This window comes from Anabrus simplex, chromosome 1 (assembly GCF_040414725.1).
Source record: "Anabrus simplex isolate iqAnaSimp1 chromosome 1, ASM4041472v1, whole genome shotgun sequence".
Taxonomy (NCBI): Eukaryota; Metazoa; Arthropoda; class Insecta; order Orthoptera; family Tettigoniidae; genus Anabrus; species Anabrus simplex.
Genome location: NC_090265.1, coordinates 94328741 through 94345593, shown reverse-complemented (window position 1 = coordinate 94345593; position 16853 = coordinate 94328741). Strand labels below are relative to the sequence as shown.

At 37.9% G+C, this 16853-nt stretch overlaps 1 protein-coding gene across 1 annotated transcript in view; it reads right to left on the bottom strand.

The window, feature by feature from the left end:
• SMC3 (structural maintenance of chromosomes 3) overlaps positions 1 to 16853 on the bottom strand; it is a 311725-nt gene that overhangs the window by 168667 nt on the left and 126205 nt on the right. The gene's annotated exons all lie outside the window — the stretch shown is intronic.

The window sequence follows — 16853 nt, the reverse complement described above, 5'->3', positions numbered from 1 at the left end:
AGTGGTCCTCTTCAGCTGTATAAATAAAGAACTGAAAAGAAAAACATTGACAATAAGCACAAATAAAAGTTCTTTGGAGCAGTGTTACACAATGCTTAGTCAGTGTGGAGCCATCATACGAAGCGGAAATGTGTACCTAAGTGCCACTATGCCTCGCCGACATCACAGGAGGGAATATCAGCATGTGAGTGCGTTTGAACGGGGCAGAATGATAGGGCTCCTGGAGTCCAAAGAACTTTTATTTGTGCTTATTGTCAATGTTTTTCTTTTCAGTTCTTTATTTATACAGCTGAAGAGGACCACTAAGTGGTCGAAACATGTCCTGTAAGTTTTAATTTTATTCAATTTTGCCTGAGGCATTAATAAAGTATCGATTAGGTGGTTATTTATACTTACTTCTTGACGTGACCACAGAGCGAGATGACCGCCATCTTGTCCGCATGGCCGTAATGGACAGAACAGCTTCGTCCACAGTGTTGGCTTGACATTGGAGCACTGCAACGGGTGTGGGGATGTCTGCATCAATGGTTCGATGCCATCTTCTGAGGGCCGGACTGGTGGCACGCATGCCATTGCGCCGGCTTCCATTGACCAGCAACCACCAATGCCGTAGACTGCAATGGGCACGTGAACACCGGCATTGGCGTGCTGAGTGGCAAAATGTAGTGTTTTTGGATGAGTCCCGCTTCAACTTATCCTACAGTGATGGCCGCATACGCATTAGACGTCGCCGTGGTGAACGCCATTGGGCAGGCTGTATTGTTGAGCAACATAGCGGACAAAAAGAAGTAAGTATAAATAACCACCTAATCGATACTTTATTAATGCCTCAGGCAAAATTGAATAAAATTTAAACTTACAGGACATGTTTCGACCACTTAGTGGTCCTCTTCAGCTGTATAAATAAAGAACTGAAAAGAAAAACATTATGACAATAAGCACAACTTGTAATAGCGGACAAACACGAAGTGTGATGGTTTAGGGCGCTATTGCCTATAACATGCGATCTTGCCTCCTATGTCTTGAGGGCAATCTGAACAGCTACCGCTACATCAGGGAGGTTTTACAGCCCGAGGCACTGCCCCTCCTGCAGGCCATTCCAGACTCTATATTCCAGCAGGACAATGCCCAGCCGCATGTGGCGAGGAATGTGCATGCCTTCTTCGAAGAACAACGGATACCACTGCTTCCCTGGCCTGCCCGTTCACCGGATATGTCACCCATTAAACATGTCTGGGATATGGTCGGTCGGCAACTTGTTCGTTCAGGTCCTCCTGCAGCCACTGTTGATGATTTATGGATGCGCCTACAAACCACATGGCAGAGTATTCCCCAGCAGCATATTCAGGGGCTCTTTGATTCCATGCCACGAAGTCTAGTGGCTCTGATTGCAGCGCGTGGTGGCGCTACGCCGTACTGAATTTCCACGGTCACCATGCATGTACAGTTCTGTAATTGTAATCATTTATGTCTTGTCATGTCCCTAATATGTGGAATAAATTGCATTGTGATCACAGCTCTCGGTCTTGGTGTTTCACTTTCCACAAACAGCAGTGTATAAAGGATGGAAGTTTGTTCTGCAGTTTATTATTATTATAATAATCACATCGCTCAAACCCTTCAGATGCTGCGTTTCAAGGTATTAGAGCATCCTGCGTACAGTCCCGAACTTGCCTTGTCGGATTACCATCTGTTTGGTCCATTAAAAAAATGCTCTAAGAGGCCGTTGATTCAACTCTGATCAACAGGTGAAGGAAGCGGTGCGTACGTGGCTTGTTGCGCAACCAAAAACCTTTTTTTGCAGAGGGTATCAAAAAGCTTGTGAAATGGTGGACCATGTGCACTGAAAAGCAGCGTGACTATGTTGAAAAATTATATCAAGATGAAGCGTGTACTCTTTCTGTAGTAAATTATAAAAATTGATTGCAGGTAATTATTGAATTGCCCTTATATACCCACAGAAAGATTTATCCTGATGATTATTAAGGTTAAACATTATAATAACTCCTCTAGGTCTTTAGAAATGTGATAGTAGGTCTCATCGCTGACCGTGGAGAAAACATAACATTACTATTTCTACCAGGTAGTGGTCAAACAGCTGACACAATTTAAAATGCAAAAGAAAATTTAATCATGTGCAGCTTACCATCACAATGTGTTGCATCACTCTAATGCTTCCTGGAAATACCAGAAGACATCACAATAAGAGAGATATTTGTAAATTATCTGTTTCAGTCACTCCTTCACTGTGGAGGTGGGATAGAGTCATCTCCTCATTCAACACAGCACTGAACCATTAGTCAGTCATCAACAGTACGTTCTCGATGTACTGACAAGCTATGGACGGTCATGAAACGCAACCTACATCATCTACACACTAAGAATCCAGAGAAACCGGAATGTTTCATTGAACGGTACAGAGAATATTATGGAGTGATCCTAAAATCTTCCTATACAATTCTATAATACTACACAAGCTGGTAACATAACATGGGAAGAAGAATGCTGTGTGTTACATGCATTAAAGTTAAGCAAAAAAAAAAAAACATTTCAACAGAGGTTTTTTTTAAGTTTTTTTGAGTTTTTTTTTTTTTTGAGTTTTACAATTGGCTTTACGTCGCACCGACACAGATAGGTCTCATGGCAACGATGTGATAGGAAAGGGCTAGGAGTGGGTGGGAAGGAGGCAGCTGTGGCCTTAATTAAGGTACAATCCCAGCATTTGCCTGGTGTGAAAATGGGGAAACCACAGAAAACCATCTTCAGGACTGCCGACAATGGGGATCGAACCCACTATCTCCTGAAATACTGGATACTGGCCGCACTTAAGCGACTGCAGCTATTGAGCTCGGTAAGAGGTTCCTTTGGGTAAGCCTGCAGTTATAAGACTGGGATTGTAAATAAGCAAAATTATCCTTTTGTGGCAAATAAATGTCACAAGAAAAAAGGACCATTTGTACAGCATTAACCAGCGTACCTTACCTTTATAGATCTGAAAGAAGCCTTTGATACGACTCACTGTGAACCCATATTTCAAGTAAAAAAAAAACAAGTAGGTATAGACTACAAGGGCTGAAGGCTACATTTCATTTTATATTGATCAACCTATTAAACATAAATTGATGTGAAAAGGAGGTAAAGATTAGAACAATGTTTTGTATCTCCATAAGTAACCACAGCTCTGAACAAATGGAAAATTGAAAATAAGTGTTAAGAAAACCTCTCTGGTAGGTAGAAACAAGAGGTAAATTACTAGAAATATAACAGTAAGTACAACAGTAGATCAGGTGAAGAAGATTCGATACCTTGGAAGCTTGTTCAGAGAAGATTGCTGACAAGAAAAGCGTAACACTAGACAAAAGGCCTTCAACAACAAAAACAATACGTTAAAAAGTGGACATTTGAATGCGGAAATCATGTTAAAATATTTGTTTGGATCTCTTGTTTATATGGCAGCAAGGGTTGGACAACATGTAAACAGGAAAGAGGACCATTCAAAGCAGTAGAAATGTGGATATATGACAAAAAAGTACAGAAAATACAACTAATAAAGGAAGCAGAAGGAAGAAGAAAGCTGCAAAAGGTGATAGAAAAGAGGAAAATTAAGTTAGGTCATGTTGTTAAGACACAACCACCAGTCTTTGGAAGAAATAATGGTTTAAAAAAAAAGAGGAGGATGTCCAAGGAAGAAATAGGCTGCACTGATGATTTAAAAAGCACTATGTGTTTAACTAGAGAGTGTGGTTGGAAATAGAAAGGAATGGTTGAAACTAAGAGGCACTGTCTTCAGTTTATGGTGATAGTGGTGGTGGTGACACACCAACAAAACAAGCTTGAAAAACACGGAAAACTGATTTGTATGAAGCATAACACACAAGGCAGTTGAAACATATCTACCATACAGATCAAAGGTCTTTTAGGTTCATAAATTAATTACTTAACTTAGGATCAACAACAGCACAATGCTGAATGAGAAAGATCCGAGATATGTACAACAGTTATTAATCTAAAATGAAAAATATACAAACAATTACAAAGGACACAAATGAATCGGTTGGAGCTAAAGGGTAATAATTCAGTTTTTACAACTTTTGAGGAGAAGCAAAAAACATTCCACTGTTTAAACTGGTTTATATATTTGTATCAGAAGATTTCTATATTATAGATAATGAAAAGACACTTCACTGAGACAAATGTTGACAGTAAATTGCTATATACAGTTGAGAAATAAACATTAACAATTTTCGGACTTAATGCCTTTTAGCTCTGTATAAATTAAATGACCATTGAAATGGATATTCGGAAACATTATCTAATGTAGATTTAGTCTTGAATGTTGTTTATGACAATACAAACACTGTATAATGCACTGTCACTACTTTGATGCCATAGGCAACAACTATTTATGCAATTCTGTCGAGTACACCAGTCTTGGCCATTCCAATAGTTCATCATAGAAGAATCTAGCATCATGGCTAACATATTCCACCACCTTTTTTATGTCATCAAGTTTGTTTGCATTAAAGGGAATTTTATTATCATAGGCTTTGATGTTTGGCATAGTTATCCCTGAAAAAAGTTTTGGTTTCCCTCAGATGAATGTATGTTTAATGGGAGAGCTGATGTAGACTGCTGCTTCAACAACCCCTACTTTTGCAGTTTTATACGTAAACTGTTTAAAGCTTGCTGGTGTGAACTGCTGCTTCTGGTTTCTCTGCAGATTTTTAGTTTGCACAGACGGTACAGTTTTAAAGAAGAGCGGCCCCCAATTATCAAAGTTAAGTATTTCTTCTGTTTTCACCATATGAACTTCAATGTTTTTCTTACTATTTGCTAATATCTCTACGTATTCCATTGGAGTGTAAATACGATCACTTTTTTTAATCTTCTTTTTGAATACTCCAAAATTCCTGTCGCACGGCAAAAACGAATGCCCACGCTCAGGAAATCTATGGACAATGGATTGGAATCTCCCATTGGCTGTCAAGGCCATGCACATTCTGATCATCGTGTGGTTCTTGTTCTGACCTGAACAGCCATCAGAGAATAAGTTGACATGTTTAATATGTTGGGCACATAATTTTCAAAGTAATGTGACAGGAATGAACAAACTTCATTTGCACCTTTTTTCCCTTCTCCTTCATGATACAGGTAAATTACAGATTTGTCCGTCTTAATATCATGCTAATTTAACATTGTCATTTAAGTGAGGACTCTTTTTATTTTAGCATTAAGCTCTTCACATAAGGAATATGTGTCTATTTGCAGTCTTCCGAAACGATAATTCAAATTATCACGGAAGTACTGCCCGTAAAAATCATATTCGACTTTAGTTTCTGGGTGTGTAATGCAGTACATTTCATGCATTTGTTTAACATCCAATCTGGCATCTAAGTATTGCGTTTCTTTCCCAGCATAATGAGAAGATTTCACCGGGAATGATCTGATGTGCTTGTCAATGCTCTGAGTCACATTTGCAGGAAACTTGTTCACAGCTGGTGTTCTGCTCCTCTCGTCTATCGGTTGTTCACCCCTAAGCAGACTTCGTGTCAAATTCATCACTCATTTTGTCCCTATAGCGTGTAAGCTACAGAAAGCTTGACGACAGAGCATTGTCCTAAACGCCCTATCCATAACAAAATATTGAAAACTTGAAAAGCGTCTGTTTTCTTGTAGGCCATCTCTTCCCCTAGGTCTACACTGTTTAACTTGCACCGTTTCGATGAGGCCCTGTAAGTATATATCATGCGTGCTTTTGTCTGGCATATTGTGAAAGTTGCAAGTGATAAATATCATTGTTCATCCATATTGAAGATACTGAATGTAGGATGCTAAAGGGTTTATTTGTGCCACCTATTCAATACATTATAAATTTTTAAACACTTACGAATTTATTATTAATTCCATTTGAGACATGTTTTGCCCTTCATTGAGAGCATCATCAGTCAAATTACCTCCTCAAGGCAAAAATCAGGTACCTAATTAGTAATGAAATTGTAAACATTAAGATACATTACAATGGGAAAGTTGAGCAACCAAGAAAAACTTGTTCAGTGATGATAAAGTTAAACAATATAAGTTTATAGACATAGTAGTCGGCACCAATGCGTAAAATCACTGGGTATTTTAGCAGAGTCCAGCAGTGGTGTTCCGAAGAATAACTCATGCTACTCTTTAGAAAATCATAGAAAATTGTAAAGTTTATACAAATATTTACATTGAAACAGTTAGGGGAGAAAGGTATCTGGCGTCAATGTTCGTAACATTAATTACTGCCGTTGGTTGAACGATTACAGGTTGACAGGGTAACTATACAGTAAATTTACAATATCCAATTGAACAATTGAGAAATTACAAGCATATATACATATTTACAAGAGAACAGCTTGGTGAGAAAGGATATAAAAATGTCTGGCATCAAGTGCATCCCGTTGTTTTAGTTGTTGGATGATGATTGCAGCATTAACACATCAGTAGTATGCAGAGCGGTCCAACCTTCGTTTATAATCACAGGGGGCAGGGAAAAATATTCCACAGTTTTTTCAAGAATGTCAAATGAGGCTCTATAGGCGTAGTCAAACTGAAAGTTGTCTCGTTGAAGTCCCGGGTTCAGTACGGTGAATTTGGTCGGCATGGACGAAGACTCAATGGGTGTCACTGAGTACACAGTGCATTTGAATGGCAACAATGACGGTAGTTATTTGTTGATAATTGTATTTATTGGGAATATGTTGCGGGTTAGAATCTTTCGCTTTTTAGTTTAGTTAACTTCATGTAGCTTTGGATACTATGTGAAAACATCTGTGTGAGATGCTAGTGAGACTTTAAATTGATATCATTCCGTAAATGAAAACATGAAGGACCTCGGGATGAAGTTATTGTTTTGTGCTGCTGGCCTGGTGAAATAGAATGGAGTTGCTTATGGTATAAACCGCAGTGGAGGGATGAAAATATATTACTACAGAGTCAGAGCATCATAGCTGGGATGAGGCATCTTCTTTTTCTGTCTGTGAATAGGAGCTGAAGTGGCACGCCATGTTTGTGCCGGTGTGCGCTGTATTCTAGCGTGTTGTTAAAAGTTGTGTTGTATGAAGTGGAAGTTATCTGTAATCGAGATGTTATTATTAATTGGTGTGTAAAGAAAAGATCATGGTAAGTAAAGAAGAGTAAATGTTGTGTTACTTACCTGATGTGTCACTGAGAAGCTATTTGTTGGTGAGTGTTGATTGACTATGAAGGAGGCTCAGCCAGTAATATGCACAGGTGTTTGGCGGGGTGGGGGGGCTTTGGGAGGGAGGAACATGGGCGGAGTTCATGCGCAGAGGAGAGCTGACAGAATGGAGGGAGGTAGAGTGGAGGGGTGAGCTTGTAATGTGTTGCGAGTGTTGGTTGAAAAAAAGGAGGGGGAGGGGGAAGGGGGGGGGAGTGTATGGACTCGAAAATTACGTGGATAGTGTTGATGTCTTTTTACTAATGCAGTTGAAATGTTATTTACTTGTGTTGGGTGTTGTTGTGTTTTTGATGGTCATGTGGTTTTTATTTCGCGTATTGTATCGATGGGGTCGTAGTGGAGGGGGAAGTGCTTGGGTGGGAGGAAGTATGGGCTTGCTGTCGTTGCCTGCGGGGGAATTGGTGGGAAATGGGGAGGTAGGGGGGAGCGGGGTGACTGTCAACGTGCTGGGTGAGTTAGTTGATGTGGTATTAAAGATTTTAGAACAGTTGTTGCCTTGAAAATTCATTTTTTGTAGTAAGGTGGGAAGTTGGTCATAAAGGGGGTTTTTTATATCTATTATCTCGTTGAGGTTTTTGTCTTTATTGAAGGGTTGGTCTAGAAAGATGTATAGGTTCTCAAATTCAGTCATTAGGTTGCCTTTCTCAACTCTTTTTAGGATTTTTAAGTCTTGTTCTATTGTGGTGAAGTGGTGGCCAGTGTCCCTCATGTGGGTACTCAATGCGGAAAATTTATTATGTTTTTGGGCATTACAGTGTTCTAAATATCAGGTTTGGAAGCTTCGGCCAGTTTGTCTGATGTACGAGCATTTGCATTGTGAACAGGTGAGTCTGTAAATACCTGAGCCCGCGTAGCGATTTTTTCTTAGGTTGACAGAGTTCTGGTTGCAAAATAGGTTCTGGTTCGTGTTCTGCGTTTTGAAAGCAATGTTTACTTCGTGCTTTTCCAGTGCGTTGGCTTTCTGGTGGATAACTGGATTAGTGTATGTGAAAGTTGCGTATTTGGATTTATTGGGTTTTATTGGGGAAAGTTGCGTTGTTAATTTTAGTTTTACTTTGTTGATGATCCTGATGATCGTGTTGGTGTTGAAGCCGTTGAATTTGGCTATTTCTTTTATGTAATCAAGTTCTTTTTTTAGATTGTTAGGTGAAAGGGGAATTTTTAAAGCTCTATATATTAAACTGTAGTAAGAGGCTTGTTTACGAGAGTTGGGGTGTAAAGAATTATTGTTTATTGTTAGTGGAGTGAAGGAGGGTTTTCTGTGTATCTGAAACTCAAATGTGTTGTCCATTTGTGTGATGTTGATGTCTAAAAAATTAATAGAGCTGTTGTTCTCATCTTCCTTTGTGAATTTTATACTGTTGTCTAAAGTGTTTAAGAATGTGAGGATGTTGTCGCTGCTATTGCACTGTTTATCGATGATGACTAATGTGTCGTCAACATAGCGGAGCCAAAGATGAATACCATTAATGGAATTTATTATTTTACTGTGTTCTAAATTGTCCATGTAGATGTTCGCTAGAATTCCAGAAATAGGGTCTCCCATAGCTAAGCCTATTTGGTGGTATATCTTGTTGTTGAACGTGAAGTAATTATTGTTCAATATGAAAATTAATATTTTAATAAACTCTTCGATTTCAATTTTGCTTAGTCCACTGTGTTTGGAGAGGTTGTTTCTTATGATGCTGATGGTTTCAAGAACTGGGATGTTCGGATACATGTTAGTGATATCAAAGGAACATAGAATGTGGTCTGGTAGCAGTGTAAATTTAAGGTTTTACATAGGTCAACTGAGTTCTTAATGGGGTTTTGTTGTTGAATTTGTAATGTTTTTTGAGAAAGTAGTGTAGAAATCTTGAAGTTTTATATGTTGGACCGTCTCTACTGTTAATAATTGGTCAGATGGGGATGTCTTTTTTGTGGGTTTTGTGTAAGGATTTGGCTGTGGGTAACGTTGGATTCATGTTGATTAGTTTAAAGATTTCATGGTCGTTTAGGAGGAACGTTGAATTTTTGAGAAAGGTTTTCAAATTGCGTTGTACTTTTGGTATAGGATCTTTGTTGATGATGGTGTAGGTTGTGTCGGAAAAGAATTCTTCACTTGATACGTAGTCCTGTTTGTTCACGAGTACAGTTGTATTACCTTTGTCGGCTTTTGTCACTATAACGTTACTGGTGTTTATTTTGGTCTTTAAAGCATGGATTTGTTTTGAAAGGGTAGAGTTTTTGCTGGTTTTTAACTCATTAACTAGGGAGGGCAGTTTCTTTTTTATTTCGTGTCTGAAGTCATTTTGTTTTTCTACGGTGATTTGTTTCTTAATGTTGGATTCTACTTCTGCGATGGTGGTGGTTATGTCATCAATCGTATTGGGGTTGGGCCAATTAGTTTTAAGCCTCTGTTTAGGAGGCTCATTTCACTGTCAGAGAAGGTGGTATCAGACAAATTAATGGTAGCAGGGGTGTTGTTTGAAATAATGGATGTAGTGTTAATTTTCTTATTGTGGTTTGATGTGCTTGGTTTAGTTCCCTTCAGATGGGCTAGTTTGAGGTTTAATGCTTTTTGTTTCTTTTCCAGTACATTAGTAAACTTATTATCGGTATGTCTTAGGAAAGATTGCCATTCAAGTGGGGATAAGTGTTGTGCAAGGGTTAAGTGTGTTCGATACAACTGTAAATTCAAGAATGATTTTTTCCTGTATAGTTGTTTAATCTTGTCTTTCAACCAGATGTTATTAACTTTGTTTTGGGTGATTGTTAAATTTTGAGATGGAATGCTTTTCCTTTGTAGTGGTTTCAAAAATTTAGGTACTAAATGTAGTTTAACACATTCTTTAAGGAAATTAATATCTTTGGAAATTTTGCCGATTTTTACATTGAGGTTTAGGTACTTGCTGGTTTTCACTGTAGCCTGGTTGGCTAGGGCGTTGCAAGTGAGAAATATCATTGTTAATCCGTATTGCAGATACAGAATGTAGGATGCTAAAGGGTTTTTTGTGTCACCTATTCAATACATTATAAATTTTTAAACACATGTGCCTCCTTCATAGTCAATCAACACTCACCAACAAATAGCTTCTCAGTGACACATCAGGTAAGTAACACAACATTTACTCTTCTTTACTTACCATGATCTTTTCTTTACACACCAATTAATAATAACATCTCGATTACAGATAACTTCCACTTCATACAACACAACTTTTAACAACACGCTAGAATACAGCGCACACCGGCACAAACATGGCGTGCCACTTCGGCTCCTATTCACAGACAGAAAAAGAAGATGCCTCATCCCAGCTATGATGCTCTGACTCTGTAGTAATATATTTTCATCCCTCCACTGCGGTTTATACCATAAGCAACTCCATTCTATTTCACCAGGCCAGCAGCACAAAACAATAACTTCATCCCGAGGTCCTTCATGTTTTCATTTACGGAATGATATCAATTTAAAGTCTCACTAGCATCTCACACAGATGTTTTCACATAGTATCCAAAGCTACATGAAGTTAACTAAACTAAAAAGCGAAAGATTCTAACCCGCAACATATTCCCAATAAATACAATTATCAACAAATAACTACCGTCATTGTTGCCATTCAAATGCACTGTGTACTCAGTGACACCCATTGAGTCTTCGTCCATGCCGACCAAATTCACCGTACTGAACCCGGGACTTCAACGAGACAACTTTCAGTTTGACTACGCCTATAGAGCCTCATTTGACATTCTTGAAAAAACTGTGGAATATTTTTCCCTGCCCCCTGTGATTATAAACGAAGGTTGGACCGCTCTGCATACTACTGATGTGTTAATGCTGCAATCATCATCCAACGATTAAAACAACGGGATGCAATTGATGCCAGACATTTTTATATCCTTTCTCACCACGCTGCTCTCTTGAAAAGATGTATATAAGCTTGTAATTTCTCAATTGTTCAACTGGATATTGTAAATTTAGGGTATAGTTACCCTGTCAACCTGTAATTGTTCAACCAACAGCAGTAATTAATGTTACGAACATTGACGCCAGATACTTTATACCCTTTCTCCCCTAACTGTTTCAATGTAAATACCGTAGAAGTCCGTTATAGCGAGAATTCATAACAGCGAAAAATTTACTCGCTATAATGGGTTGTCGTTATATCTGATTTTTGTATAAAAGTCGGAAAAATCCCCATGCACATTAAAATCGGTATGAAACAGCAATCACTTTGTTCAAAACTTGCATTTCCACAGATGATTTCCACACTACAGCTTACTTGTTTATTTTTCATAATCCGATACTACGTGAAAGTGTATGTTTAATTTTGTTCTGAAAAAAATATAGTACCGTATTTCTCCGAATCCAAGATGAACCCCACTTTTTCCTTCAAAAAATTTAAATCAGGCTCAAAAAAAACCTTTGTAAAATCATATGAATGCCTTGTTGTACAGTAGGCCTGCGCGTTTTAAGACTATTTTTAGACGCCGAACAATTGATTTTCGTCATGCCGTATTTCTTTCTTTTTGCAGCTGCACAATTATTCTTTATTCCCGCTGGTTTAAGGACCATTAACTTAACATTGGCATCATAATACCGAAGAGAACCCGTTGAAAATTTGCCGGCAATACCTATTCCGAATTCTCCAAATCCAAGATGAGCCCCACTTTTTTCTTAAAAAAATACGCATGTAGAGAAATAACCTCCTCGCAAAAATTTACATGTAAATAGCATTTCCGAAATTTAACTAGATGCGAGAAGATATGAAATATCCTCTGAAATCAGTGATGTACTCTGCCATATCTTGAGGTGTATCACATTCTTACTTAATTTCCATATATAACATTAAAATTAAGATTTCGTTTACTTCAGTATTTTTAACGACTTAACAACTGCTATCAGCCACGTTATTTACGCATCTACAACACGACGATCCATCAGGACATTATTCTTGCTGTCTATAAAACTCTTACTTTTAGTCAGCGTCAGATATAACCGGCTACAGCTACAAGCACGTCTCGCTTGCCGGGTTCGGCCAAATTCAGCGGGTAGCGATGTATAGGCCTAATGGTGGACGTTGAAAGTCAACAAACGAGTTTATTGCGCCACGGTATGGCCATTCTGCCCTTGCATTTTTCGTGCACATATTTCACAATTTTAATCTTAGGCATTTAAAGCGTCTTTGTTGGGGACCACTGAATGCATTTTTTGTACAGTACGCATTTTTTAGCACTTTTGTCTTCACGCTAATGCCAAATATTGGCTTTAGTTAGGCCTATGCCGTATTTTCTTGCGGCTGCATTTCCGAGTGTTTAATAACCATTAACTTAAAATTGGCATCATAATATCTACTAGAACCCGTTGAAAATTTGCCGGCAATACCTTTTCCACGTATCTTTACAATACGACTATCCATCACGAAAATATTCCTGCTGTCTATAAAACTTAATTTTACTAAGCGTCAAGTACAATAGATTTTATTATTTATAAGTTTCATATTCCGTATTGATTGGATTCAATGTAATAGACAAGAAAAATGTTCCACTGATCAATACATTTATTGTGAATGAATTATTGCACTAGTACCGGTTTCGACCTATCTTGGCCATCATCAGCTAGCACACAAATTTAGTCATAGAACAAAATTACGAAGATGTTATGTAAGAGCATCCGGATGTCTAATGAAAAATGGAAGTAAAATATATTGCAGTATGTTGCGTTAAAATATCTCTGATTAAAAGTGGTGATGGTTAGAATAAACTAAAACCTATTGATGAGCATGGACTTGAGTACATAAACACATTAAAATATATATGCCACATCATAAGACACTAAAAAATATAGCACATTAAACACATTAAAACATGGTATATTTTAAAAACGTCTATTAAAATTTGAGTTCATGTTGCGTTGCATTCATTCTTCAATCCTCTTGTAGTTCTTGTGTTGATTAAGTTGAATATCGAGAATGTTCGATGACTGATATACTTTGTATTGGTATGTTATAAGAACTCTTGTCATTAAAATTTGAAAATTGAATACTGTGCAGTTCAACTGTTGATGTAGTCAGGTAAGATTTATATATACAGCAAGATAGGGTTTAATTTAGAGCAGTTGGTGGTGACACTTCTCTCGTCTATGCACGTTATATGGTTGTTCTGTAAAGAAAAGCTAATATGAGTATAGCGCATGTATGAAGGAATGCCTGGATGTATGTGTGAAATGAAAAAAGTACTTACTGTTGTTGCTGTCCTGAGGCCGGCGACCCCATAGCCAGTCCATCTTGTTGGTATATACATTTGTCAAATGTGAAATAGTTGTTGTGTATCACTAGTTTCAGGACCTGCATGAAGTCAAGGATCTCGAGTTTACTTAGCTCACTATATGTTTTTAGGTTAAGATTATGGGAATAAGTTTTTTAGTGTTAATACTGGGATACATGTTACTGATATCAAATGAATGAAGGGTGTAGAACGGTTGCATTTTAAATTTATTTAGTTTTCTGATTAATTCAATAGTGTTTTTTATGGATTTTTTTTGACTGAAATTTATAATTTTTACTAAGGAATTTTTGGATGAATTGGGCCAATTTGTATAAAGGGCTAGGTCTGTAGTTAATGATGGGGCGTATGGGGACGCCGGTCATATGGATTTTCGGGAAAGCTTTGGCAGTAGGCCTCAGGAATTTTGGCGGAGATATACATAGATTTCCTAGAAGACACGGCAATTAATAACAATAATATTTTCTCAAACATACTTTTCTGGTCCAGATTTGTCGATGACACACTGGTTATTCTAGATGACAGAACGGTTAATGCAGCTACCACCCTTAACAATTTAAACAAGATAGATCGTAATATAAAATTTACATTGGAATCCGAGACCAATAACTCAATTAATTTTTTAGACCTCACAATCAAGAGACTTCCTTCTTCACTAGAATATAATATCTACAGAAAACCAACACAAACAGCGACAACTATCAGAAAAGACTCCACGCACCCACACGCACACAAGTGCGCCACTTACTATAGTATGGTAGACCGTGCACTAAAAATACCGTTATCCAAGGAAAACCTAAAGAAAGAACTGAATACCATACGTGCCATCGCAAAATATAACGGTTATAATTCTTCATTCATAGAACGCATTATCAACAAATGTAAACATAGACTAAAGACAACATTAACCAAAGAAAGACGTAACCCTGCCCTATACGCCACCTTCACTTTTAATGAAAACATACACAATGTAACTAACATCTTTAAGAAACATAATATTAAAATATCGTACAGAACCAACAATAGAAATATGAATATAGTTCACAATACCAAGTCAATAAACAAATCCGACAGTCACGCAAAATCAGGTGTTTACCGTTTCCAATGCAATAACTGTTTTTCCTCATACATTGGACGGACCGGGGGAAGCTTCAAAGTTAGATACTTAGAACACGTCAATGCCATTAAGTATAATAGGTTTTCTGCAATAGGCCAACACATACATGATTCAAAGCATAATTTCACTACCATAGAACAAGACCTAGAAATTCTCAAAAACATAAACAAAGGCCCTTTAGTTGATGTTACGGAAAACTGTTTTATTCACTTAGATCAATTTTTCAATCCTAATCTAAACCTTAATGAATTTCAGAAAAACCTAATATCCTTTTCGATTTCCTAATCAAAGTCTTTAGAGGTATTAAAATCACGGAGAAGAAATCGATCTTTTACGCTCTCCAAAACACTTTTGTATGTCCCACACCACCGCTGCTCCGCCCCCCTGACCCGCCTTGAACTCCGCCTTCCCATCCCTTCCATTCCATTCCTACCTCCTTCTACCCCTCCCCCTCCTCTTCCCACTCCTCCCACCCTACCTCCACACTCACTCAACTTACTCACACCCATCTCACTCGTCCACAACACTTCTCACAACATACAACCAGCACGCTAAACAAGGTGAGTCTCATATCCTATCATACTCGGCCGCGAGCCCATTTTTAGCTATCCATTTTATTAACTTAGTTTTTTCTTCCTTTTAAGCTTCACCACCCACGTTGAGCTGAGACAACTTTAAAATCAACCTTATTCAACCTCTCAACGTCAGGTGTCCCGGCCTTAGATAAATATTTGATGGTCTTGCCAGCCACGTACAACATTGGACCTGGACTTATATATGTCTCCATCGAACAACAATAGAAGAGTGGACAATTTTACTGCATCGTTTTATTATTATATGAAGACTTTTATTCTCATTCATCAGACCAATTTTATTGTACAATACTCACCTGCCTCATTAGACGATAACGCCTCTATGTGTTATCTTATATCACCATATTTTACACATCATTCTTTTAGCTTTTAATGAGAAAACAGCCTATCATTTATACTTTGTAATGTATGTATTATCTATACAACTTTTATGACATGTACTCTGCCCACTTTGTGATTTCTAGCTGATGATGATGCCATGAAGTGTCGAAACCGGTACTAGTAATAATAAATAATATGTCGTGAACACCTTGTACAACACATTTAGTATTGAATAGGTGGAACCTTTTTAATTCTAATTGTGAACATAATCGTATACGATAATATTAATGTACTAAATTTGTGTTACTTAAGAGGGAGCAGTTTCGATTCCTGCCTGAAATTATTAATATTTAGAAATTTCATGATCCGTATTGAAGTGGGATTACAAAATTTGTTTTAAGTTGTTTTAAGGTTTTATTGTGTTTGCCCGATTTGACTGGTGCCGAAACTAGTACCTCATGTGAATGATATAGGATTCTTTCACATTAATAAACATCTTTGTATTGAATTGGAGGAACCCTCTTAATTTTTAAATATTGTGTCTTGCCTGAAAGCCCAGCGACTACCGGTATACAGTGCCCTGAGGGAAGTGCCGAAAACCTGTTCGGTGATACACTCAGAAAAAAAAAATTGTAACCATGGACATAATGACGACATTTCGCAAGTACGTACATTTCACGAAACTCGTTTTGTTTTCAAGTAGAGCTGTCGAAACGCACTCTGTCTCCTTCCAATTGTTGTGGACACGCTCTGCTTTATAATTTCCGAGGATTCTCTAAACAATACAGCCCGAATGCAATGCTAAGGTGGTCCCTTATGCAAGTTCACCGCCAATCGCTTTTCCAATATGGTACAGCACTTTCTCAAATTACCGCATTGAAGGGACGTTAACACGAAGATCCGTAAGTATGCCTGTTCGGTGATACACTCAGAAAAAAAAATTGTAACCATGGACATAATGACGACATTTCGCAAGTACGTACATTTGACGAAACTCGTTTTGTTTTCAAGTAGAGCTGTCGAAACGCACTCTGTCTCCTTCCAATTGTTGTGGACACGCTCTGCTTTATAATTTCCGAGGATTCTCTAAACAATACAGCCCGAATGCAATGCTAAGGTGGTCCCTTATGCAAGTTCACCGCCAATCGCTTTTCCAATACGGTACAGCACTTTCTCAAATTACTGCATTGAAGGGACGTTAACACGAAGATCCGTAAGTATGTCGTAGCCGTCTTTTCGTGAGATACAATTTCTTGAAAAACGTGTGATCGAGGATTTGGCGTTGATGGGACTGAAATTTCTCGACGGTTGATCTGGGAAATCATTT